The sequence below is a fragment of the Lathamus discolor genome, chromosome 6 (genome assembly GCF_037157495.1).
Source record: "Lathamus discolor isolate bLatDis1 chromosome 6, bLatDis1.hap1, whole genome shotgun sequence".
Lineage (NCBI taxonomy): Eukaryota > Metazoa > Chordata > Aves > Psittaciformes > Psittacidae > Lathamus > Lathamus discolor.
In genome coordinates, this window is record NC_088889.1 from 62311031 (window position 1) to 62339026 (window position 27996).

Consider the following 27996-nt stretch of genomic DNA (forward strand, 5'->3'; position numbering starts at 1 on the left):
TGTTTTCTATATCCCATTTTGTAGTGGCTGCAAGGGCTAGAATGGCTGTCACTAACGCTATATAAAATTAATTCATTTTCTGCTTTAAAAATCTTATGGCTTTAAACCCACATTTGAAACTTGGCTGGTACACATCATTGTTTTCAGTCCTTGCAAGAGATATAGCTGGACTGAAAATATTGCTGTCAGGTGCCAGGGTCCCAACTGACAAATCCTGGTTTGAATCCTTTTATTTTACCCGTGTAGCACAGGTTGCCACAAAGGTTTAAAATCAAAGTTGCTCCAAGTTGTTGGGTATGTGTCAGTGTTAGTAAGAAAATCTATTGCAGTGTTTCTGAAATCTCCACTGAGCTTTGCATCACCATGGGATCTCTGTTTCTGCTGGTCCTGTGGAGCATTTTGCCTCCTATGGGGGCTGGTTACTGCTTCCACAAGAGAAGGAAGCCCCTGGCTTGGACAGAAATGAGGCTTGTGTGTTAAGCTGATTGTAATAAGTAAAAAAAAAAAAAACAAAACAAAAAACAAAAACACCCCAAAAACCCAAACCCACCCCAAAAAAACACAACCCCACCCAAACCCCCAAAACATTAAGTTCCAGCATTGTGAGTGTATGAATAAAGATGGCTTTTGTCATCTGATAAGTTCTTCCTACCTTGCTAGGTACCCGTGCACTTGTACTGGTACTGTTCAATACACTGAATATTATTTTGTGATATTGTGAGTAAAGAAAAAGGAGAGTATGTGTGGAATTAGTTCTTGCTTAAAGTAAGGTGTTAGATCAGATGAACTCCACAGGTCCGTTTCAACCTTAAAATTATTCTGTGATTTTTGTTGTCAGTTGGATACATTAACTGGAAGAAATGCTGGCTGTAATAATCTGTTTATCCACAGGCTTTCCATAACATTTCAGGGACTTCTTATATGCTTTCTGAGAGGCATTTAGCATCTATCAGCAAGCACAAATTACTTACCAGGGACTTTTACCCACGCTTCTTTGAGAATTCCAAAGCCAGTTCAAAATAAAATCAAACCAGTTCTGCCACAGATCATCTTCTCAGATCATTAGTTTTCTTAATCATAGGCTTCTACACAGAACTCTGCATCCATCTCTAATGCATTTGCACTACCTGTGAGCATCCAGATGAAGCTGCTCATGATAATTAGTCATCCAGCAGCCAGATGGGTTTAGAAAAAGGCTTTTTAAAAATTATGTCATCCTTTGTTTAGAGCTAGAAACAGGCGTGCAGCTTTTTGCATTAGTTTGCACTGCATTATTTTAATGTCTGTCTCTGTTGAGTCCAGGAGGGCTGTCATCAGCAGCTGTCTCATGCGAGATAGTTCTCTTTTTATTAAGCTGCTCTGTGATGCAAAGGCACTGCTTAGCGACATTCATTGGTAAGAAATGTGCTGTGAAGCTCCTTCCCTTCCCATGCTGTGCAGAAGAGTGTGCTCTTCATCTAGAGCCTCATCCTAATGACTGTCTGAGTGGGGCTGCTGTGGCCAGCCCTTGGGGAATCCTTCGGTAGGAATGTGTGGTCACAATTTCCATATCTGGGGCTACTACCATAGGATACTGCAGCAGTGCAAAGTAATCAGTAATGTCTGCACAATGCTACCAGTATTCAGAAAGTAGTATTCCTTGGTGTAAGAGTGAGAAATAACCGTCAGAGAGAAGATCAGGTAATCATCTGCTAAGCTGCCATTTGGCAGTTGGAAAGCACTCTGTATTTATGATTGTACAAAGACTGTACTTATATGTTTTATGGCTTTTATAAATTATGCTTTTCCCTTTGGGAGATTAAGATGCACAAACAGAAAAAATATTCTAAGCAGCATCATGGATTTCTACTAGAAAAGTGGTTTAGTGCTATAGGCAAGAAAGAACACAGATAAAAGCCCTTATGTTTTACTAGCTAGTTATTCCCTATTAGTTCTGCCAAGCTGCACTGGGTCAAGATAGACCACTCGGATATAAGCTTTGGGAAGCAGATCTTGCCTCAGAAAAAGAGACCAAATTGGTGTCTGACGTTGTTCTGAAAGGAAGAAAGGAATTGGCACTGGTGTAATGCTGGTTGCATATATCCTCACCACGTGGCAGGTTCAGATGTACAGCCTCTTCGTAAACATTATGCAGATACATGATCAAATTAGGAAAAGGTGGTTTTTTATTTCTGAATGCGTGTAAAGTGATTCTGGAAAAAGAAAGAATTTGTGAATTACGTCGAGCACCACATGATATATGTCTGGCTGTGAAGCCCCTGTGCCTTACATTATAAAAAACAATGGCTGGTTATAGACTCAAACATTGACTCTAAATGACACATATTTTTCAGCATCTAAGATTTTGCTAAGCTTGAAATCTAAGGGAAGCAGACTTTCAAGGAAAACTACATTTATTTTTGAATCACTGGTTTTTAATTTTGCTTATCTACATATTTGAGAAGCATTATGGAAAGGAACAGTGTATCACAATCAATTGATAGGCAGTCATTTCCAGATGGATAAACCTAGGTGCCTTCTTGTCTGATGCAGTCGAACTCGCTCCTTTTGGCAATCATCCCTGTTTTCAGGGGTATATTTTTGGTTTAGGAGGACACCTGTTTATTTTCCAGTGGACAGTACCCACCACAAATCTCATTTCCCAGAGCAGCGTTGAGCCCTCATCCCATGGAGGTGAGCAAAATGAGCTTGCTGTATGGGATTGCTGAATGTGCCTCTTCCTCAGCAAAACTGTTGCTGGTAGATTAGAGGTGAAAATGACCAGCAGTGTACTATCTTTCCACTTCACCAGGTCAACAGATGGAGGTTGGTCTGAGGGAACAGGATGTTCACACCATAGCTTGTATTGCTTTGTGTTACAGCTGATTGCTGAATTAGCTGTCAGTACAGGCAAAAGAGCTGTTGGCTCCTTCTCATGCTTGCCATGGCTCCTCTTGCTCAAGTGCTTGCCCTGTTCTTAATCAAGTGACTGTAGCTTCTCCTCTGCCTCAGCCAGGTCCTTCCCTGGCTGTATTGCTTGCCTTAAATCTCAGAAGCCGTATATTTAGCAATTTGGTTGGGTATAATTTGAGTTCTGTACAAAAGGGCTCTTCATTTGGTCTGGTATCTTCATTTTCATCATTGTGCAGCTGTCTCGGATGAGTTGAATGCACCTCACTCGAAAGACAGAAGCAGCAAAAATATATTGAGGTATAATAATAATTAGACATAGTTCAATATATTCAGTGGAATTTAACAAAGTTTAACAATGGTTTACCGAGGTTTAAAATGTTCGATGGCAGGATTAATCTCATTAATTACTGCATGGAAGAAACATACAAGAAAAATTGAGCTAGAATTGAGTTAGAATAATTCATACAGAGAGCGGTGACACAAAGTGTAAAGAATACCTTCCTGTTTCCTGATTTTGATGACACTTCCATTGAGTCATGAGGCTCAGAGTGTACCCCCTTGCTTTTCTAACTCTTTACAGAGGCTAGGTGCAGCTAGGTCCAGTCTCAGTCTTGGACATAGGCTTATGCCAAATGGTGTTATCTATACAGTGTTTATGATAATATTGAATAGCTACATGGATTAGTAATGTTTCACTAGCATTAATTCGGCATGCTATCAATCACTGAGGATCTGTCACAGGTAAGGGATCTTTCTGCCTTGGGCAAAGAAGGATCTCTTAGTCTCAGCTAAGGAGTCCCAAAACTCGGGAGATATCCTTGCTCAAAGGGAAAGTTATCAGATGTCCAGTCCATTTCCAATTCAGAGAGAGCTCAGATTGCGTTCACCCTGATGGCAATATTTCTAGAGTAAAGTAGTAGGCTGCTGGTAACTAGTATAAACAAGGATAGATGTCTTTATTTCAGCACTGGGAAATCCCGTGCCTGGGATTGCTCCGACCCAGGTGTAGGACCTTGCACTTGTCGCGGTTGAACTTCATAAGGTCGGCATCAGCCCACCTCACAAGCGTGTCAAGGTCCCTCTGGATGGCATCCCTTCCCTCCAGCATATCAACTGAACCACACAGCTTGGTGTCATCGGCAAACTTGCTGAGGGTGCACTCAATCCCACTGTCCATGTCAGCAATGAAGATGTTAAACAAGACCAGTCCCAACAGCAATCCCTGAGGGACACCACTCATTACTGGTCTCCAGCTGGACATTGAGCCGCTGACCGCAACTCTTTGTGTGCGGCCATCCAGTAGTTCCTTCTGACACTTGGAATAAAATCCCACTTACCTTGCTGAGGCATTTGGTCTCAGGTCTGCTCTCTGCCAATTCTCTTCACTAAAGAATGGAATTTAATATGAATTAATAAACTCTTGATTGTTTCTGTATTGATTAATAGCAGCTACCTGTAATTTTTCCCAGTTTCATATTGGCTGTAGTAGTAAGATGTTGGGGGTTTAATTAGATGATTTGTTGGGGTTTTTTTTATTCAATGCTGCACCCTAAATGATCTCTATTATGAAGTGCTTATAATAGTCACCACAGTGTCGTGTCTGGTCATGCCCCTTCAGGAGGGAGGTTGGCCATTTGGTGTGCTGTGTGCACAACTGGGATGCTTGCTTTCAGTGCAGGAGTCTGCCATTACCTGTTAGGAGTCAAATGCTGGCAGTGGAAGGATTGGCACCCTAACCAGTTCTTGGCTACAAACTACTTCTCAAATCTCATGTGCACAGAGATTAGGTTGTATTATAGAATATAATGCAGTTAGTTTAATTTGAGGTTGTTTACTCCTTGTTTCTTGCATTGTTAACCTTGCAAGACCACGTATAACTTCTTCCTCTTGTCGCTTTGTTGTTGTCTAGAGTACCTTCAGCCTTTGCAGTAGCAACAGGTCCTATTCCTTTGTCTGAAAGGGAATTCATTAATTTTCAGGAGATAGTACAAGGATTAGGAAGCTCTACATGAAGCTTTTTGCAATCCTTTCTGCTATGTTTTATCTGTTCATTTGATCAGGACAATGCTGCATGCATGTGGAGGATTCAATAATGTATCCAGTAAATAGAATATTTTGAGATAATTGAAAAATCCAACTGACAGTGGTAACAATGAACCCAAACTGAATGAAAAAACATGATACTTAATGGAGTTTGTATGTAAACAGGAAAAAAAAAAAGTGGGCTGTTTTTTTGGACACCCCCCCCTCTCCCCCCGCCTTTATTAATCATTAAGCTTCATAGAAATTTTTCACATTACAGCTAAACCAGAAAAGTGGTTATTAATGTAGGTGGTAAAGTAGAAGTCCACATTAGAAGTGCTGCTTAACTGAAAGCGTAGTAAGGTTGTTTGCACGGTGGGAAAACTGTGTCAAGATGTCACAAGATAGTTTGTCTTAATACTGAATAAATATATAGAGGAAAGTTAGAAGACTGTAATTGCTCACCTGGAAGAAATTTTTGTAGAAAAATAGCTACAGTATGTAGAATATTTTTATGAGTAAATAAAAAGAAATAAGACATTAATACTGTGGAAATAATGTGGAGAAAAACATGGTACTTCATTCTTTAACCTAGCACTTTATGATATTTTTTTCAGTTAATCAATAGGAAAATCTTTGTCTGATCTTGATCAGTATTAGTAAGCAGATGTAATTTGCTGGTTAGTATACAATACTTGGCCACTTGGGAGTATCCTGGATAATTACTCACTCATAGTTGTCTTATAGCATGAACTGTTTTTATCTTTTAGAGAGCACATTCAAGAAAAAACATTTCTCTTGATTTACAGAATATTTAAAGTGCACTGCAGCCTGAGAGGAGAGACAAAATTGGAATCACGGTGTGGATCCCGGTGACAGAAGTTAGTGCAACAAGTCCTGAAATAAGCTGTGTTTGTCCTTGGTAAGACATTCATTCCATATCCTATGTTAACTTGGAATTGCATGTCTTAATTTTCTGAAACACTTGATTCTACAATATTTATTTAAAGTAAATATCTGGCATATATTATTAAATCCATGCATTTTCTCGCTTAATAATATTCTTATATCCAGCAGCATAAGGTCAGTGGTCAGTATTTAACACTGACAACTTTATTAAGTAAGGGATCTAGGAGACCAGCGTGGTTAAACAAGGAGCTGCTGGGCAAACTCAAGTGGAAAAGGAGAATCTATGGATTATGTAAGGAGGGGCTGGCCGCTTGGGAGGAATATAGGACAGTTGTTAGAGGATGTAGGGAGGCAATTAGGACAGCTAAGGCCTCCTTGGAACTCAATCTTGCTAGTCGGGTTAAAGACAATAGAAAGGGCTTCTTCAAATACATAGCAAATAAAACTAACACAAGAGGCAATATAGGCCCACTGCTGAACGAAGTGGGTGCCCTGGAGACAGAGGATATAAAGAAGGCAGAGGTGCTGAATGCCTTCTTTGCCTCTGTCTTTACTCCTGCAGACTCTCCCTGAGGGCCCCGGATTTCTATAGCCCCAGAAGGAGTCAGGACAAAGGAGGAGTTTGCTTTGGTAGATGAGGATTGGGTTAGGGATCAGCTATGCAATCTGGACATCTGTAAATCGATGGGTCCGGATGGAATGCACCCACGGGTGCTGAGGGAGCTGGCGGAGGTCATTGCTAGGCCACTCTCCATCATCTTTGGTAAGTCGTGGGAAACGGGCGAGGTGCCTGAGGATTGGCGGATGGCAAAGGTCACACCAATCTATAAGAAGGGCAAGAAGGAGGACCCGGGTAATTATAGACCGGTCAGCCTTACCTCCATCCCTGGAAAGGTGATGGAACAACTTATTCTTGACTCCATCACTAGGCATATCAAGGACGAGGGGGTCATTAAGAACAGCCAACATGGTTTTATGAGGGGGAAGTCATGTATGACCAACCTTATAGCCTTCTATGAGGAAGTGACTAGGTGGAGGGATGATGGTAGAGCGGTAGATGTAGTTTTTCTTGATTTCAGTAAGGCATTTGATACTGTCTCCCACAGCATCCTCATAGATAAGCTAAAGAAGTGTGGGCTTGACGATCAAGTAGTGAGGTGGATCGAGAACTGGTTTATTATGTTAACATAATACATAGTGTGTATGGTTTTCCTTGTCCTGTTGCCATATAACCCAAGAGGTCTGTGTCAGTCTTGAAAGGTGAAGAGACTAAGGATGATGTTTGCAGGATAAAGAAAGTTAAGTAATTGTTTATCTTCATAAGAGGATTAGAGAAAGCAGTTGTAATGGTGCTTTATTTTTAGGCTGTTTAATATGGTGAAAAATAGGTGCATGTGTGTATGAGCATCATTAAGATTCCTGCTCTTTCTCTTGCTTTTGGGGTAGACTTAATATGTTTCTGATTGTGGAACTGTAAGTGACATTGAATCTCTCTGAGGAATTGTCTTTTTTTCTTTCTCATGTATCAGAATGCAGGATGTAAGACCCAAGGGCAAGGTTATACTGGTAAGGTCCTCTATTACATCCTTTTGCTTTGATGAGAGGTAAACAGGTTCTTTGGCAAGCTGTGGCTTTGAGGCATAAAAGAGCCACTTTCTCTCCCAGCAAGTGTCAGCTGTTAGCATGGTGAGCATTTTATTACATTTTCAGTATTTTTAGGTTACTTGGTTTTATAAAAGGTAATGATGGTATCTAATTTTTGGTGAGGGTTCATGATACCCAAGGTGGCTCTGCTTTTCTCTTTTTGAAGTAGAAAATAGACAAATGGCATTCTAGATACCATAATAAATGTTATTTTGGTACCTCTAGTTTATTATGGGTGAATTATTAAAATATTACCGTTGCATATAGATTATACAGTGAATGGACAGATGATAAAATGGAAGGATTTGATTCTTAGCTATCATATGCCATGAAATAGGGTGGGTGGGAGAGGGGGGTGGAGATAACTGGCCAGTGCAGTCATGTTTAGACCTCAAGTGGGGATATTTAAAACCATCAGATCTTAGTTCAGCTATGTGTTTAACTGTGATTTTATTTTTTTTTCCTTTTGTTACTTCAGCCTTTTATATAGAGAAGTACATGTCACAACACTGTGTTTAACAGCCAAGTTATTGAAGCTATGGCAAGGATTAAGAGTAATTTTGTTCAGTGTTGAAAAATGTCTCTTCAGAATTGCAGCACTGATTTGATAGATATTAACTGTATTTTCTGAAAATCATTCATTGACATCTATATATTTATAATTTGTCATCAGAGGAGTTTGTCTTTGTACTTTGGATACAGCCATAACTCACTGCAATCTCAAATATACACTGTATTTAATGATACTTCTGAGGCTTATTGTTGAACTCGGGTTTATTACAATTAGCAACACATTTCACATGGCCATACACTGAAATTTCATCCTCTGGTTAATTTATAAAAACCTTCATAGCCAGTTGACTGGCAGGCTGTCATACGTACATGTAGCCTGCATTTTGAGAACTGGTAGACAGGCATTGTTTATTGTAGTTGTTCCTCATTCCTCCAGCCTCCTGTGAATTATTAGCTTTTTGCAGCACAGAAGAGAATCACATCTCATCATTCAGTTACTTAGATATTTCAAGTTACAAAGGAATCTTAAAGTCCTCAGATTCCCCAAAAGAATATAAAATGCAATGACAATTTCAGAATATCCTGGTGGTACTGTAAAATTTCTGACTCTGTAAAAGTGAAGAGTTTTCAAACAGGATCTTTTTAGAAGTCAAGAACTGTAATTTCTGTCCTCTAGACACTGATGATCTTTAGGGGGTCTCTCATGCAGCTCTGCAAGTCTACAGCATCTCTCAGGAGTCATTTTAGTGAGAGAAGAAAGACAGGAAGGTGATAGAATAGTTGATAAAGGGTCAGGCTGCATCACAGAAAGCAAAAAGGAATTAGAGTGGAGAGCGAATGAGAAGATTTAAGGATGAAAAGATAAATTCCATGATAAAGGAGATAATGTAGGCATCTGGGAGAAAAGTAAATAGAGAGATGTGGTATTAGGGTGAAAATTGGAGAATATAAAACAGAAATGAAACTCAGAATATTTAAAGAAATTACCTGAAAACTGAGGTAAGAAAACTCAAGGAAGGTGGCACTATGTTAGGCCTCAAAATAAGCTGTAGCAACCTGTGTGCATAATTTATCTTTTAAAATAAAGGCATTAAAGCTATTAAAAAAACCTGAATGTGTCTAACACCTTGAAAGGGAAAAATAGATAGGTTACAGTTCAGTGTGCATGTTTCCTTGAACTGGTGACATCATTGCTTATAATTTCCTGTAATCTCTTTGCTTAATGCTACCACGCTTATAGTTCATTCCAACAAGGATGTCCCCTTTTGTTGCATATCATATATTCTCTTACAAGTTCTATGTAGATGTAGTTTTTACCCTTGTTGGTTTGTTATTTTTATCTTCTAAATACATCTTTTATTCCCTTGAACATACATTACTGGGCTGATATAATGTCAATAGTAAAAAATATATTGGTACATAAAGAAACCATCGAGACTTAGAAAACCACTAATGTCTCCCAGGTTGATTGTGTGTGTGAGAGAGAGCGAGCACAAAATATAATGGCTACTCTAAAGGAATGTTTTTAGGAATTTTCTTTCGTATTCCGAATAACCCTGAAGTAGATGTACTTGGCTTCAGATACCGTGGTCTTTTATTTTTCTATATTAAGCCACTGACTCTTTTCTGCTGATGACTATTTTGTGTTGTTAAGTAAGTCCTCTTTGTACAAATAATGAGTTTCTTTTGAATTTAATCAATTAATATTAAATATTAACCAATTAAATATATTTGCAGCTTCCCATTTATAGTCTTATCTTGGAGATGATCCCTGAATTTTATTAATTAAATATTGGTTAGCTATTAGAACTGCTTTTTGCACAGGAAAACCTCTTAAGTGTCTGCAGTTAATGCCTCAGCTCTTCTCTGTTGCTGAGGTTGCAGTAGGGATGTATATGCTACATGTAGGGTTGAATATACCTTAACCAAAAGCTGCAGATGAAGAGCTGACACCGTGCTCTTTGGCATTTAATAGAAGTTGGAAGATGTTTCAGCACACTATGAATCATTTGAACATTGATACCGATAGCTCTGAAAGGCAGCTTTGAAGTGAGGTAGAGGTCTCCCGAAACTAAGCGGTAATACTAATTCAGTCTCTGTTTGAATATGAGACATTCTATGGGAATGTTATAAAAAGTGTGATTCCTACAGACCTAATAATGTTAATAGTTGGAACTGTTTTCTCTAAATCAACTCTTGTTGAAGCGGAAACAACATTTTCAAAATCTCAATGAAGATGATAGTTAATTCAGTTTCCAAAGACATTTCAGGTTGGGACAACCTTTCTTTTGTGTTGATGGCTGTCACTCTGCTGCCTTCTTTGAGTTAAGGCTGCTGTCTACAGCAGAGGTTTGATAGCAGGTGTCAGAATTAGATGCATCACATTTAGATGTGGATATCTAAATCCTGAGAGGCTAATGTGAACTATGCTGTTTGCAGAGATGCAGGGAGTGAGCCTTACTCTGAAATAGCACTGAACCACATTCAGTGCTTTTGGATGGGGTTGGATAAGGAGCTTTGGAGGCAGAAATCCTCTGCTTATCCGGAGAGCGAATGGCAGAAGCAGTCTAAGCTCCTGGCGGTCCATGTAAAATTTTGATCTGGGAAGCTTAGTAAAAGTGATAGTTCATTTGGATTCTCCTTTGCACACAATCGGGATGTTGCCTTTATAAGGAAATGTTTTAGATTTCACGTTCAGCTAGGAACTGAACCAAAAACAAGAGTCCTGCTCAAGGAGCCAGCTAGAATGCTTTCAGATAATGGATTTCAGGTAATACCTGGATTCACTAGTGAAAGGCTTTACTTCAGTCACTGGCTAAGCAGTATAAGATGTCACTTAAGCACTCCTCTGGTGATGAAACCTTTTAGGGGCAATCAGAATGTTTAAAAACACAAGGCATTCCTTATTAGGTAGAACTTACGTCTGTAACCTAAACTTATTTTGCTGCTCTTGGAGAGTAAGTTCATTCTGCAGCCTTCTTTGCCATCAGTAGGGACCACAAGGGCCTATCTCCTGAGCACACTATGAAGTTTATAAGCATTTTCAGTGCTTCAGAATTTTTACTTCCCAGCTGAAGTTCACAAATGGACTTACAAGTCTTTAAAGTTATGCAAACTTCAGCCATAAATCTTATTTCCTTAGGAGATCTGGCTAAGAAATTAATTTGTCTGTATCTTTAGAGGAAAAAGTTAAATGGAAAAGGACTCCCTTTTGTAACAGTTTGATAGAAACTACCAGCTGATCCTGATTTATTTAAATGATAGTAGAAATTATTGTCACTGCAACAAATAATGTTGCTCAGGTAGATCCTCATTTGTTTAAAGCTATCCATAGGTGTATAAATTTAGAAGTACAAATTATTCAGAAATATAAAACCAGCCACCATGTTAATCAATGTGTTACGAAGGTACAGACAGAAATGTGCAAAAGAGCAACTTGAAAAAGCTGTAGTGTTCTGTATTGAGGTATTGGTCTTTACTCAAAGGAAGTCTTTTGTCTAAAAATTTACATCAAATTTATTGTTCCTCCTATATTTGGTGGTAGTGGTCGTTAGGAGGAGATTTCTTTTAGATAGTTCAGGAATTCTTTTAGGAGTATCAGCAAGGCTTATTTTGAGAATTTTTATTTTAAATATGATTAAGAATTAATTCTAAGACAGTTTTACCCCTAATCCTAATAGTGACACCCAAAATGGAAATATGGTTATTCCAATTCATGTACCTGTAAAGGCTGTAGCTAAATTATCTCTTTTCTAAAAGGAATTCCTGCAGATTTACAATGGAAGTGCTGTATGGCTCTGTGGTCCTTAAAATGCTGGGTTTATAGAAGGCTGCTGTGACTCTCTGTATGACTTTTTTTTTTTTTTTTTCATTTTTTCCTTTGATAGGTAGTGTGATTCTGTTGAAAGACCATTATAATAGAAGAAACCTGTCTCTTAATATGGTCCCGCCTCTGACAAAAAGAGATGAAACTACCTGAGGACAGTGTGTTTCTATTCAATCACATAAAAGCCCAGTTAACTTTGATAAGTGGAGACAGGGATCTATATTAGTTTGGAAATGTTTTAATAGAGGACCACTGACAGTGCTGCCTTGAACTCTGCATCTCAGGCTGTGAACACAGAGCAGGACCTGTGCCAGGTGAAAAGTGCCTGTATGCCTTTGCTAGATGACTTCTCTGTTACTCGATTACTGAATCTCTGGCCATTTGCATTGATTTTCAAAGCAAAGACTGATATCTAAGAACAGTCGAATGGTCTCTGAGTCTGAAACCTGTCGATTCTCTTTCATAAGCAACTTTTCCTTGTTTTTGGGTTTGGGGCGGGGGGGTGTATGTTTGTTTGGTTTGATTCCCCTTAGTTTTGCCCATATGTTATCTGAATTTTCTTAAAATGCTAAGAGCTCTAAATGCTTGTCTCTTGCTTCTGCAATGACATTTTTGACCTGGGATTGAGCTTTTAAAGAATAGTCATTTAAAGTACTAAGCCTTGGTGTCTACCCAAGATTTTTTAATTGAAACTCTCTTCATCAGATATGTGTATTTCTTTAAAAACGTAATAATACTATGGCAAAGTAATGGTTACAACATGGTATTGGTGGAATATACTTTAAATGGGTAGCTAGCCTGAATGCACTTGAAATTTAATCCTAGAGTTTTCTGTTTACCCATAAGTTCCCTACTGTGGCTTAATTGTTACTGGCAGTAAATACCTGTAACAATCTTGAAGAGATCTGGTTCTTTCAGTTTTATTAACTTGAAGAAGATGCATTACAGCATAGCTATGTCTCAGGTACTTGCAGTCTTCAAAAATATCAGTTATGTCTTATAGGAATGGTTCCACCTTTTGTTCACATGCTGCTTAGCTTTGCTAGTATTTGGGAGAAAAACATTTAAACCTGTGTTTCTGGTACAAATTGTGAAAATAACCTAACATTAAAATCGCATGGAGTGGGGGAGCCAAAGTGGAAGGTAGAGGTCCGGGAGGAATCTTACTTTTGGTCTGTCTGTAAGATAGAAAGTGAAGAGAAACTTCATTAGTTCGTTTTTGGAGAAGTAGCTGGACTGCTACACAGACACTTTGAATGTTGCAAAATATTGTTTCAAGAGTATTTGAATAATGTGTGCAACGCAAGTAGGCTCTTTATTGTGGTATTCTGTTATAATTCCAGGGATCACTAGAGGACTTGCGGTTTTGCTGGTGTTTCAGGTTGGCGATGTTTTAACTCTGTGATCGGTTATAGTTATTTTCTTGATTGAAGCACCACCTTACATGATAGTCCCTAGACTGTGGAAAGGTCAGGCCACCTGAATGCATTATGTGTAAGGATTAACTGCCAAAATTAAAGAGTGTGAATGCATGGCAAAAAATATTGGTTTTCAATCCTTTCAAACTTGAATTTAGGCTTCAGAAATGACATTGGGATTTTTCTACTGCAGACGCAGCAATAAATGAAAAACAGTCAAGTAGCCCTGAAATAAACCAATTTCCTTAACTTGACATATCTATAACAGAGGCTGTTCTTTCCTTTGCATCATCCTTAGAGCTAATTTTCAAAACCCATCTAATCTCACCTTCCTCTATTTACATTTTTAATGGATTGCCACTAGCTATTGATATTTTCTAAAAATAAAAAAAATACATGCAGCTATGACTGAATAGTCAGTGGAAACCATTATGGTAAGAAACACCATTTCTTGACCATCTTTTCACCACAACATGCGTATATATTGCCATATAACCATGCTTTCATTTTGTGAGTTGTTAGTAATTAAATAATCATGAGTTTCTGTTGCTAGAAGAAAGGCTTAAGGACCACTATTAACACGTTAAATAGAAATACGTTCTTAAAGAAGCATCATATTTTTATATTGAAAAAACCCCACCAAACCCTTTCTGATTTTTCCTAAGTGCATTACAAAGCTTCTAAGAATAATGAAGCATTTTAAAGCTCTTCAACATTTGGTAAGCTATATTCATTACTCATAGAGGTAAAATGAATAATATTGAATGGCAGAAGATAGTTGTATTTTGCTTGTAAAAGACTGTTAATGGGGACTACTGTTAGCACACGTCATGAAAACAAGGCTGTTTACTTGAGATGCGGATTAAAAATTAGGCAAATATTCTGAATGAAAGCAGACTTAAAGTCCGACTTGTCCCCCCAGTAAATAAGACTCTTCTTCTTGGGGTTTGCTTTTGGTGAAGACTTGTTACCAAGGCAACTAGGTTAACAGATCAAAGATTATTGTTTTGTTCTAATCTGCTATGCAATATCAATTTCCTTCTGTCTCTGTAGTACACCTTACTGTACAGGAAGGATCTCTGAATCTTTGCCTTTCCAGTATTTTAATACACATTTTAGTGCAGAATCCCAGAAAACAATACAGCGTAAGCTCTTGTGATGCCCTTTATATCAAAGATTCTGCTTGTGCTTCCTTTATATCATTTTGAGAGCTGTTTAACAAATTTTAGAAAGTGAAATTTTTTGAACACTGAAGTTCTTTTGAGTTCAAAATGCTTTTAATGATTTCTATGTTATTGGCATTATTCTAACAATATCCATAAAACAAAGTCAGAAAGTGGAGAAATTCATCTGTCTAGGCAGATGACCAGATGTTTAGCTGTCAGCCTGGAAGGATAGGACCCCAGAGATTCACAGTCATGTCTTCTAGACTACTCTAGTATCTACAACAGGAGTAAGGTGGTTGGTAACATTTGTGTTTAAACAGATAATGCAAATCAATTGATAATAAGGGGGGAAAAAAAGGTGGGGGGGCTTGTGAAACGAGTGAAATGGAGGGAAAGGCAATATTGTGCACAGACAGCATAATGCTTTAGAAGTCTGGACCACGAACTGTAACAATTTGTTTGTTTGACAGGACTGAAACTTATATAGGAAGGGTAGCTGAGATTGCTTTTGCTGGTGTTCATAAGCTCTGAACTTTAAAACATAACAAAAGTATACAATACAATAGAAGTAACAAAACACAGCTCTTTCTATACAGCTACTCATTGCCCTAACAAAGCACGTGGGGAGGAGAACTTACTGAATTAATTTGTGTGTACAAACTGTAATGTAGTTTTTCCTTTTTTTTTTTTTTTTTTTTTCCTTTGTGGGTTTCTTTGTGGTTTGGATTTTTTTTTTTTGGGGGGGTGGGGGTGGGTGTTTTGTTGGTTTGTTTTTTTGTTTGTTTGGTTTTGGGGTGGTTTTTTTTTGTTCTGATAGTACTACCTAACAAATGGCGTTTTAATATCTATCACGTGTCACATGTAATTGGGCAAAGTTACTCCCCTCTAATCCAATCACTGCGCTTGCATTCAGAGCATCATGAGGGATTTTCTAGCACATTAAAATAAATGAGTTTGAACTTTTATTCCTTCTTCTGTTCAATTCGAAGTTGTGCTGATTGTTTAGGGAAAGCGTATTTGAATTAAGTGTGGAAAAACAGCTCAGTTCAAAGCAGCAGGACGAATTTGGGTGAGCTTTTTGTTTAGGATTAGTTGAATAAGACATTGGTGATTAAGTTGAATAAATTCAGAGGTGTAGTGATGAGAAAGTGCCTGTATTCTTTGTGTCCTTCCTGTAGTACTATATACTTCTTATTGCTTTGAACAAATATGTAGCAATAGTTGTACTAATAATTTCTATGAAAGCAGTGGGAAAACTACTGATTTGAAACAAATGAAAGGTTGCTTAATGTTTTTTAGGATGATATAACACTGGAGATTAATTTTGCCCTCATTTGCCATTATGTTCCCTGCTGATTAAGCTACTGCATGGGCTTGAGTTCAGAGTGTGGTTTGTTTATAATAAGCATCAAACTGTTGTTCACTTATGCACACCTAATCTTTATATTTTTCTTTTCTTTTTCCCCGTGTGCCTGGTAGGTTAAGATGTCAGCAGTGTCGTACTTAGTTGACTACAATTTATTAGCAATCTTCTGGCATAACTCTTCAGAGCCTGTTGGGGTTTGGTGGTTGGAAAAGGATTAATTGCTTCCAAATAAATCAAAAGGTGGGCAAAAATTAGCACAGACAGGGCACATTTCTTGGTGTCATGGCTTGGACGTTTCTTCACATGGTGAAGGCAAATAGGTCCTACTTCTGCAGTTGTCAACCTTGGTGTTATTTTATTTTCCCTGGACACAGGCTTTGCCCTCCCAGAGCAGCAATGGCAGCAGTTGTGCCCTCTGAATTGAAGTCAGCAAGTGCAAAAATGTTGCTAACATTGACTACTGGCAATAAGAAATACAATACTACTGCAGTTCCTAGATAAGCCCATTGAGTACTTCACTTAGTGTGGGGAGTGAAGGTGATAAGATTTGCATGAAAAAGAGTTTGGGAATGAGCTCTGAGGCCTTGGTGCATGACAAGCCCTGAGGTGATGAGCTGGGGTGTTGTAGGCCAGAGGATGTGGGGGCTGTGAGAGGGTCTGCAACATTGTGATTGGACTGTTTACCTGGAGAGTATCACAGTGGCCAAAGTGATTGAACGTTGTACGCATGTGCAGGTTGGGAAAGTACCGAACAAGGGGATAAAAAGGGCTTGGTGATAATAACCAAGGATTTGAGTCTCTGCATCAACTTGAGTCCTTGTTGTGAAATGCCACAACTTAGCAGAACAAGTGCTCTGTTGAAACAGCATAAGCCTGATAATAACGTAGTTCATTAACAGTCTTACCTGAATTATGCTCATTCTTCACAGTGGTTGTTAATCTGGGATAATGGGAATACTGAATACAATCGCAGATCACTTGAGGGTTAGAATGCAACATTCGTACTGTACTTGCCCTTTTCTGCAGTCTCCAGCCCCTGGCTCCATTTAGAAGTTAGCCAAGATAAGAAAATGTAGGGGTTAGGTCTCTGTGCAGCTGGGAGCATGGCAGAGAGCTCACACGGATGAGGGGAATGTTTTTTTCAGAATTATGGAAGTGTCTGTAGTAGAGGAAGCCTACACAGGTCAGACAGGCTTATCTGAACAAAAATATAATTAAAATGCTGGCACTTAACATTTAAAAGGAGATAGAATTGTTTTTAAACCAAAGAAAATTGCTTACAGGCGGATGGGTACTACCCGGGGTGCTTGTACCAGAAAAACAGAACTAACGTACTCATCAAAACATTTTGGAAAACAGAAAGAAAGAGGCGTTGTTGAAGAGCAGAATAAGGGGACTGTAGTAAGCAAGATAACATCCCACCAAGAAGTGAATCTCTGTTCAAATGGGAAATATACAATGGCTGGTGGGCTCGGGCAGGTTAAACGTAAAAGCACATAGTGGGGGGGGTGGACACCTAACAGAGTGAATAAAGATTAATAATAAAGTTATTGGTTTAGGTTTTTTGGTTTTGGGTTTTGCGGTGTTGTTTGGGGGTTTTGTTTTTTGAGTTTTTTTGATTGTGGTTTTTTTTTTGTGTGTTTTTTTTTTTTTTTTCCAAATGCCTTAGAATTGGGAGCTTCGAGAGTAAGGCTGATAGATGATCAAGGGGTAGAAGGAGCACTCAGAGAAAATAAGCCCACAGCAGAAACTTAATCTTCATTTGTGTCTTTGTATTCTTCACCCAATATAATCAGGATGTGGAAGCCTTTGTAATAAGATGACATAAATTCTGAAAGCTTTCACAGCTTTTAAGAGCAGATAAAAGAAATTAATGGAAGAGGAACTCACTTAGGGCTAAATACAAAGATGCTCTCTGCCTCAAAAGTTGCCTGAGCTGCACATCACAGGATGCTGGGAGAGTACATAACAGTATGTTACATAGCTTTCTTACATATTTCCGTGAGCATCCTCTTACTGTCTTGCTCTCCTCTCTCTTTCCTGAGAGCACTGCAAAGCTTTGCCAAATGAATCAGCTGTGGCAGGAACTCAGAAGACTGGAACAGGGTCAGAATTTGAAGTGTCACTTATGTTTGCTGCATGCTCTTCTTGCGAGAATGTCTGCTACATGATTGCCAGTGTAGCAGCAGGTGCTGTTGGGTAGAGGGGGATGCAACAGGAGGGTCGTAACGACAGTGGAAATGCGGCAGCTCAGAAAAAGGGGATTGCTAATGGACTCCATACCAGCCCCCAAAGTATGTGTACTACATTCAGTTCTCAGCCAGTTTTCTAAAAACCTGGAAAGGATTTTTTTGGGTATAGACTCTGGGCTGGATGTAGCTCTGGTTTGGCCATGCTTGTCATCCTCTGTACATGTCGGTAGGGGTGGCAGGTGCACTTGTCCCCCAGCCAAAGCCCCACCAAAGCCTTGGCCAAATCCCACCAAATCTTCCCCTGAGACAGGCTCCAGGGAAAATTCCTTCTTGTGCAGCTCTTGTCCTGTCCACCCGGTGTTGCTGGTGGTGCAGAGCTCTTGCAGCTGGGGGCTCTCCCTGGGTCTGGGAGCTGGTTGAGGGGAGAGCCCTCCCTGTGGAGGTGAGTGATGGCACATGTTGGGTCGCTGGACATAGACTGTAAGAGTCTATAACAGTGTAGTGGCGAGTCCATGTTACAACCCAAACCTGTAGCTGATGTAGGAGGTGGCTGATCTCTTCTCCCCAGCAACAAGGGGTAGGACAAGAGGTAACAGCCTCAAGGTGTGCCAGAGAAGGTTTGGACTGGGTATTAGAAAAAATTTCTTCCCCAAAAGGGTGATCAGGCATTGGAACAGGCTGCCCAGGGCAGTGGTGGACTTACTATCCCTGGAAGTGGTCAAAAGATGAGACCCTTAGTGACATGGTTTAGTGGCAGACTTGACGGTGATGGGGGAATAGTTGGACTTGATGATCTTAAAGGTGTTTTGCAATTTAGTTGATTCTATGATTCTATGTTGGTGAAGCTTTGAGTTTAAACAATAAATTTTGGGGGGGTGGGTGTGGGATTTGTGTGTTCACTTGAATTTTTCAGTTACTTTATGGTTAATTATGGATATACTTACATTGTTTCCAATCCAGTATTGATAGAAATCTTTTATAGGCAGAAATAAAAGAACAAAGAAAGAAAGATTGGTACTATTGGTAGATGCCCAGTCTCAACATGCAGGAAGTGACTCTTAAATTGCTAGTAAATCATGCAGCCTTAGGCCCTTTGTTTGATGTGGCTGTTACAAGGATTTTTCTATGAAGGTTTAAGCTAAGAATCATTTTTTTCTTTAATTGTTAATTGTGAAGCAAGCAAGTTATGGAATTGAACTGTCCAACTTTTAGGCATGAGGCATCTGTTTGCTCCTTGACACAGAGTATTTTTAAATTTTGGGAAAATGGGAATGAAAAAGGCTTATGGTGATATTTGCTGGATAAGACATAATCTTCTTGCTAACTTTTTGGCTGTAGATATTGTGATGCTTCCTGAACTTTGAGCCAGGCCAATTTAACTGATTTTAGTGGCACTCCATTAGTCTAATGTCAGTGTGACTGCTTACAAAATCTAAAACACATTTTCAAAGGTATTCTCAATTGCCTTTTGTAATTGCCTTAAAATTGGGAGATGGCAGTATTAGTATTTGTTAATAGTAAACAACATTATTAGGCAGGCCTTCTTTTTAATTTTGTTAGTGTCACGGGTTGAAGGCTGGGAATTGTAAATGAAACTCTGCTGTTGGGCTTTTTCCTTGTGTTTTCCTTGATTTACTTGGGACTAAATGAGGAAATTGTACCATTTTAATCTATTCATTTGATAAGTGCCCTCTGGTATTTGAGCTGCATAAGCAGGAGACAACAATTACAAATGACAGCAAATGACTGGGAATGGTTGGGTTGGTTTATTTTTTAGTTATATGTTTATACGTATCCAAGACTAGAGGTGAGATTATGATACCTGTTTAATTTTTTCAGGGTATCTGACCCTGTAAAATATGTAGTGGAAATTCTTAATTCGTAGTGACTTCAGTGCTTAATCCAATATGAGTGTCCTGTGTCACCTGCTAACGTAAGGAAATAATACAATTTTCCATGTCTCAAATAGTGTATTGATGCAGAAGGACCTAAGGCACAAACCCCCAGAGTTATTTAGATATCTGTGAAGGGTAGGGAATTTCCTGCATCATACAGATCATGTTGGCTGAGTAGGTTTGAGCCAGGGCTACTGACCATGAAGCCTATAGATATTTTTCTTGCTTTGTTCAAGTTAATATTGGAGGCTCACTGGTGCACGTCTGTGGCTCAATAAATGCCTTTATGCCAGTCAATTCTTACGTTTCACCTACTGGAAATTTCTTTCCAAAGTCCTTGCTCCATATTGTCTTCTACACCTCAGTAACTGCAAATTGATAAGAAAAAATTGTCTTGACTAAAACTATTCTTTCACTCTGGCTGTTAGCTACTGTCTTGTTTGAGCTCTGTTATTGTCTGAGTGATCATTGACAGTCTGTTTCAATGCAGTGTCAAATAGATTAATATGAGTCACTGCCAAAGGTGGTTCCGCATAGCCTGTCTCAGCACAGAAATGGGCTAGGGGCATTCATGAAATTGGTTCTAGCTAATGCAGTTATAGAAATTGTTCTTACCACCTCTCAGCCATGAATTTCTGCAGGTCTTTCTATTGCTCTATTCAGGGAAGGAGTCTGAGCGCAGAGGATCTGGCTTCATCTGCCCTGGGCTCTTGATGGCTTCCAGGCATGGTCAGAGGGGCACTCTACCAATGTAGATGTATGCCAAATTGGTTGGCAAACTGGGGTGTAACGCAGAGTTGTAAAATAAAATCTTCACTTGACTAAGTGAAGTGAATGGTGATAAGTGCTCGAGCTGGAGTCATGAGTGACGGAACTCTTCACCTATGCTAACCATGGGTATATATTATGCGTTTTCAAATTAACATTTAAAAATGCCACTATTACATATGAAAATCAAAGCCATAGTTAAGCAAATGGTAATTTTGTCATATTCAGGCCCATATTGAGTCTTTTACGAATGTTTGCTGTGGAGTGAAATTTGAAAGAAACTATATTTTTCAGTAGCCATAGCCTCAGAACTGAATTTAAGTAGATCTAAATATCTTAGGAAGCAGGCCACCTATCCAGAATAATTTATAATTCTGAAGTTCCCTGCTTGGAAGTGGGACAATTTCTGTTTTCATTATAAGCAGATAACTAAATAAACCTCTTATTTTTATGTTTCAAATCTATTTAGCTTCAAATGTAAATTCAGTGTTTACCTGCTTTCCACTAGTTCCTCCTTCCACACCACTGCAAATTCCTTGTCAAGGCATGCCTGTGCTATGTCAGGTGACCCTTTGATCGCCCTGTCTTACCTTCATCTCTGTCCTCACTTCCCTTGGAAATTTATCCCACACACCTTCTCAGGTGCAGTCTCAGCTTCGTTTTATCTTTAAATGTTAGTTGGGCTGCTTCCATCCCCTCTTCCTCTTGCCTCTCTATGAAGTGGTCTCTGCTCCAGAGGTGGGTAGGCATGAGAGAAGTTTTTGGGAACATTCTGCACCCACTGCAGGAGTACCCTTGTGGGGAAAGCAGGAAGAAGGTAATGCTAAGAAGTCTTTTCCTGTAAATCCCAGGATGACTGTGTAACCCCTAGCTGCAACTTCTCTGAGGGAACAGCTGGGACCCTAGAAGATGAGGTGTCTTGCTCCATGTAACCTGATTATGGTTTAATTGTATGATTAAAGTGACAAACTGCACATGTAGTTCTGATATGTGCCATGGTGTCTGATGCTTTAATTGGTTTTGTTTGGCTTTTGTAATAGGAGCAGGGTGATCTTAAACATCTTGGACTGCCACAGAAGGACCATCTGTGGCTCCTTCTTTTTTATATAATGTTTTCCAACCCACAGATCAGTTGGGGGGGGGGGAGGTCTATGCTAGAGAAACTGCACAGCATTCGTTTTACACTTAATAACACTAATTTCATGAAGAAGGGAGGAGCTATACTGGTGACAAATACCAAAGAATTCATGCTTAATGTTCAGTGAGAGGCATTATCTGACAAAGGCTTTGTCAGGGGCTTTCATAAAGTTCAGGTCTGAGAAGACTTTTTTTTTTTTATTGATGAAGGCATGCAGGAAGTTATTTTAATTCCACCTCTTGCTGAAGTAAATAATGAAAAAGTGCAGGCAAGATGTGCAGCTACAATTACATAACTGTACCAGCATGTGGCTTAATAATTAGCAACCACAGGGAGGTTTTGCCTCTTGCAGAATATTTTATACTTTTAAAACATATTCTCTATATTATCTATTTGACTTCTTACTCCATAAGGAATTTGACAAATGGCTGAATTTGCATGAGGGGAAAACACTGGTAATTAATAATTAGCCTAAAGATGGTACAGTGACTTGGCATTTCTTTAAAGAAAAATACCCAAAATCTCTGCTGTCTGAGACGTTTGTGTTTGGGTCATAAGATGTTGTTGATAAACGTGCAAGTAGTTTTTCTCATTGAATTATCCAGTCTTTAGTCCTGGAGGGGCACTGTCATGTTTGGCCTTATTGCAGTTTTGCAGGAAGAAAAATGTTTTTTAGCAAAGGAAAGTTTCTCCTTTTCTTGTCTAACAAGAACCAGCTCTTGAGACAGGTCCTAGCACTTTGCCAAGTGGCTACAATCTCTGCAGCATCCTGCATTTGCTTATCACTGATCTATTTCTGCTCTAATGGGGTTACATGAAGAGAACAGTATGGTAATGACTAGAAAACACTCCTGCTACCTGGCTCCGGTTCATTCAGGCACTCCAGTGTGTGTCCATCTGGCATATGAAATGTCTTATTGAAATAAGCTGTGCGTTTGGAGCATTTTGCAATGCAGGGCTCGAAGGGTGACAGAGCTGAATGGATCAGCTCAGTAGTGACTGCAGAGAACACACTTAGATTCAAAATCTAGAACCCGTTTCTCAGTTTTTCACCCAGGTTTAAGGTGGTAAGCTTGTGAGGAGTCTCGTTGACTGCTGTGAAACTGCTAGGTGTGCGTACTGCACATAGGCTCAGAATGGTTTTTTTGGCTTTTTAGCAAGGGCTTTACATCTGGAGAGCGTTTGAAAGCCTAAACACAGGAGTAAATGCCCAACTTTATCCCTGGGAAATGTTTTTATATGGATTTACTTTTTTTCTGTTTGTTTTACCTTAGTGAGGAACAGTTACAGAAGTTGAAGGAACCAATTTTCTTCTGTTGAATTTTGTTATGGAGTTACATAAACCATCCATCATGCAAATTCCAAATACATTATGCTAAGTGTTTCAGGCTAATTGACAGTGTTCCATTAATTTCCACTGCTGAAAGGGATCTGGAACATTTCTAATGTAGTTATTTCTCCTTCTACTCATGCATCACAACAGCCATCTTAGTGCTGGTTTTGGTCTATTCTTTTCCAATTTTAAGAAACATATATCACACAGTGGTAATTTATCATGGCTTTAGCTACCTGCCTACACTATGGAATCTAGTTTAGCCTGCTCACAGCAGGATCTTGTATAATTTCTTCCATTACCCTACACTGGTCTGTTGTCTTTTCAGTTTTCTGTACGTGATAATTATAGTAACAGAGATTGCATAATATCTGTTTATTTGGAGAAACCTACCAGTTATGTGAGCATAGAGAAAATTGTCTGTAAGTCTAACTTCTCCTGCTGGCGTTAAGGAGGAAAAGGGAGAATTAAGTCCAAACCATCTGTTCTCATTTTTGTAATTTTGAAATTTTGTGTTACCTGAAAATTACCAGCAGAGGAGACTCAGCACTGCTGAAAGGAAAGTTACAGAGAAATTGCCTTGACATTTGGAAAGTAGGTCCCGAGTCTTAAAAGTGATAGTGAGGAGGTAACTTCTCAAGACTGATGAATAGCCATAAAGGAGATCTGTGATTATTTTATCTTTGTGCTAACATTTTTTTGACCACGATTTGGTGAAGACCACAAATTAGAAATAGGTGCCTGGTTATATGATTTTTTCTTTGTAACAATACAAAGAGATGCTGCAATATTTGCAGATTTGTACATTGGTACAGTATCAACTCTTTGAAAGAGGGTGAAAAAAATATTGGTTAAGATCAGATAGCATTCAGATAGGTTAGAGAGTCTCCAAAGTAATTTAAAATGTGATACTACTGCTGAAAAAGTTTAAATTATTAGCAGTTTGTTAGTCGAAGCCACGTACAAGTAGTTACTGTGTGAAGTGCTGGCAGATTCTCATCAAACTGAAGATTAGGGAAAAATAAAAGTGTCTTTTCTAATATTTTGCTTTGCTAAAGCTGCTCTGTTTTGTTTGTTTTTGAGAGGCTAACAAAGCGTGCAAAATAAGTAGCGGATTCTGATTTTTTTCCTTTGCATAACCCTTTTAAATCATGCTTTACCCTATGATTATCACATTGGAATCGTAGGAAATCATTTACAGAATAATATACTATCCTCAGTAAGCATAGTAAGAATGGGTTTGAGAGGCTGCTTATTGGGAGCAATAACTGCAATGTGGAGTTTATTTTAATGCATGTAATGTGTATTTCTGAAGCATCTGCTGTGGCAGGCTGAGTAAGCCGAAGTCCATACCTTTAGTCTTAGTCTATTGCTAAATAGTGAGGAAAGATTGAACAGATTCTCTATTTGAATGGTGTACAAATACCTGGATGTACCCACGCTCATCTCTCTAAAGCAGGATAATTCCTTTCTTAAGGATGGAAATGTTTCTCAAGGTCAGGCTGAAAGCATCATGTTGTGTAGTGCTTTACTTTGCAGCCATGGGGCTGTCAGCAGTGTAGAGGTGAGGTAGCTGAGGAAGGCTGCCAAGACAACAATTAGTCATATTTGTATTTGTAATTCTAAAAATTTAAAGTATCTTTTAAAATATAAACTAAATTGAAAAATATAAATAAATGAAAATCATTTAAAATATATGTCATTCTAAAATTTAAAATAAATGTATTTGTCACCCTAAAATTACCTATTAAATAAAAGTGCTCACAGGCCACTGTGAAAATGTGAGTTAATGCTTTACAAAAGCATTCTCATTATATGTGTTTACACTTTCAAAGTGGCATGGAGCTTATGGAGCTTCAGGTAAACAAACTGAAAAGAGTATTTTGCAGCTTTTCTTATACAAAGGAGTCTATGGGATAAGATAAAGCAAACATGATTGGCAGAGCTTTTGTTTTCAAGCCTTCTTAAAAAAAAAATAATAAAAAAGCTGCAGGACTGAGTCACATTCAGACTAGACAGAGAGTGTAATCTCCTTTATACTCAAGTGCATGGATCAGTTACAATAAGGTGCTTCAGTAGGCTTGTGGGCTGGGGCAGAGCCAGACCCACTGGTCACTGGCAGCTCAGGAATATTCTAGCTCCTAGAGTACTTGTCAGTGCTTTTCTTCATCACTTAAGAGTTCAATTAGCCCTCTCTGCTGCAAAAGATTTTGCCTTAGAAAACTGGGGGGAAATATGTAACTTTCTGTAGGTACTTAAGTAATCCTTCCATAAATGGTAAATTCTAGGTTCAGACAATCAAAGAGTTGCTCTTAAACAGCAGATACCACTGGCTTAATCTCTTCATCTGGGTACTGGTGAACTCTAGAAAGTTACCTTCTTAACTGTAGGAAGTTACCTTCATAATCATAAGCTCATCTAGTTCCAACCCTCTGCCATGTGCAGGGACACCTTCCACTAGACCAAGTTGCTCAAAGCTCCATACAAGCTGGCCTTGAACACTTCCGGGGATGGGGCAGCCACAGTGTCTCCAGGCATGAGTACCAATTCTGCATAAAATAAAGCATTAAGGCCGTGAGGAGGGTGGAGAAGGAGCACACCAAGATCAATCTCTTTGTGGAATTTAATGAACACATATACATATGCATATAAGTGTGTGTATAACACAGTATGTGTGTAATAGAAATAAGTGAAACTTACACTCCACAGACAGGCTGTCAAGTGTGTCCACCTGCTGGTACAAACATCAAATGCCCCCATAACACTCCATGATTTTTCTAGTCCATTCAAGTTGGTGTAAATCCAGGGGTATCAGGGCGCTGCTAACCTTGATGTTCCAACTCAGAAGTGCTTATGATGTTGGGCTCTAACCTGAATTGCATGAATAAGATATCTCAGCAAGAAGCTGCTGAGCCACAGTAACTGTTTTGTTGCTACTTCCCAATAACATCTTGCTATTGTTTTATAGACCTTTCGGCAGGGGGGAGCCAGTGTCATGTCAATATGTGAAGCAGAGTTGTCACTTCAGGTTTTCCCCCTCTTCACCTTCAATGCAGACACACTACCTCATGGATTCGGCATGTTAGTCATGAAGCACATCTGTCACAATTTATTTTTAGGACAATAAAGTAACCCATCTGCTGAGCATTTCTTGAAGTAGGAATCTTCTACTACATATTAACTCTCCACCCCCTAAGACAGCTGTGGAGTCAGGTCTTTAAAAAATACACAGACACTGACCAATGTTGTTGGTAATTATTGCTGTTCTTCTAAAGAAAGATGTTAGTTTCACGCAAGCAGAGCAGCCCTGCGGAGAAGGACTTGGGGGTGCTGGTTGATGAGAAAATGAACATGAGCCGGCTTCAGTGTGCACTCACCGCCCAGAAAGCCAACTGTATCCTGGGCCGCATCAAAAGGAGCGTGTCCAGCAGGTCGAAGGAGGTGATCCTGCCCCTCTACTCTGCTCTTGTGAGACCTCACCTGGAGTATTGTGTGCAGTTGGGGTGTCCTCAACATAAAAAGGACATGGAACTGTTGAAACAAGTCCAGAGGAGGGCCGCGAGGATGATCGGGGGACTGGAGCACCTCCCTTATGAAGATAGGCTGAGAAAGTTGGGGCTGTTCAGCCTGGAGAGGAGAAGGCTGCGTGGAGACCTCATAGCATCCTTCCAGTATCTGAATGGGGCCCACAACTGGGGAGGGACTCTTCATCAGGGACTGTGGTGACAGGACAAGGGGTAACGGGTTAAAACTTAAACAGGGGGAGTTTGGATATAAGGAGGAAATTCTTTCCTGTTAGGGTGTTGAGGCACTGGAATCGGTTGCTCAGGGAAGTTGTGAATGCTCCATCCCTGGCAGTGTTCAAGGCCAGGTTGGATGAAGCCTTGTGTGGGATGGTTTAGTGTGAGGTGTCCCTGCCCATGGCAGGGGGTTGGAACTAGATGATCTTAAGGTACTTTCCAACCCTAACTATTCTATGATTCTATGTGTGTGTAACAAATATTTTGAGCAAGTGTTACAGAATGAAAACATAGCACTAAATGTCAAACCTATGGGATGTTAATCTCCCTTCTTGAAAACAGTTCAAATTTGCAAAACTTCACAACATATTTGGAATCTGGTATGTTGTCCTAATTCTGTGCTGGATACATAAGGTACCATAAACCTTTGGTGAAGCAGGAGTATGCTCTGTGTTGTAGTATGAAAATGTAACATTGTTCACTTTTCATTTTAGTCTAGGTATAAAAGAAAAAGACGTTATTAAGCTCTACATTAATTCACGTGTTTCAGCACATGCATAAATTATTCAGGAGATTGTACTGTCTTTGGCCTCAGTATTTAAGGATAAAGCCTTAATCTTCAAATAATGTTTGTTTCACCCTTTCCTTATCAAAACTTCATAGGTCTACAAACAGCCTCAAATTCACTCTGCTATTACTGTATTGCTTGCTGTGAAGAGGCACCATCTCCTTTGCATTCTTTGGGAATCCAGTCTGTCTTGTGGTCTTCAACAATGAGAAAAACCATAAGGAAACAGCAACACCAAATCATAAGCTAACTGGTCTCCTCCTAAGGAATGAAAGTTTAGCTCTATTGGAGCCTTTTATAATCTCACGAGAAAAGGAACAGAGGAACCTGCTTGCTACTTACTACCTCAAACTGATTCTGAAGCATAATATAAAAGCCTCCAGGAGCAGAGTACAAACTATGCATTTTGTGAGGGGGACAGAAAGGACTGCATGATGTAATCAGGGTTACAAACATCCTTTACTTCATATGCATTTTTCTTCTTACACAGCCACAGTTGCCTGTCTCTCACAAATCCTGTAATCATTGTTGCAGCCTTGCAACCATCAGATCAAGTTATCATCCACTAAGCTTTAATGCCAAAAGCAATGTAATTGTGTGCTGCCC

The 27996-nt window shown here is 39.3% G+C and overlaps 1 long non-coding RNA gene across 1 annotated transcript in view; it reads left to right on the top strand.

Moving 5' to 3' along the window:
• The window catches only part of LOC136017575 (uncharacterized), a 69932-nt gene that overhangs the window by 33555 nt on the left and 8381 nt on the right, over positions 1-27996 (top strand). Inside the window, exon 2 of the long non-coding RNA XR_010613989.1 lies at positions 5724-5836. This is a non-coding gene — a long non-coding RNA (uncharacterized LOC136017575). The remainder of the gene's footprint in view (positions 1-5723; positions 5837-27996) is intronic.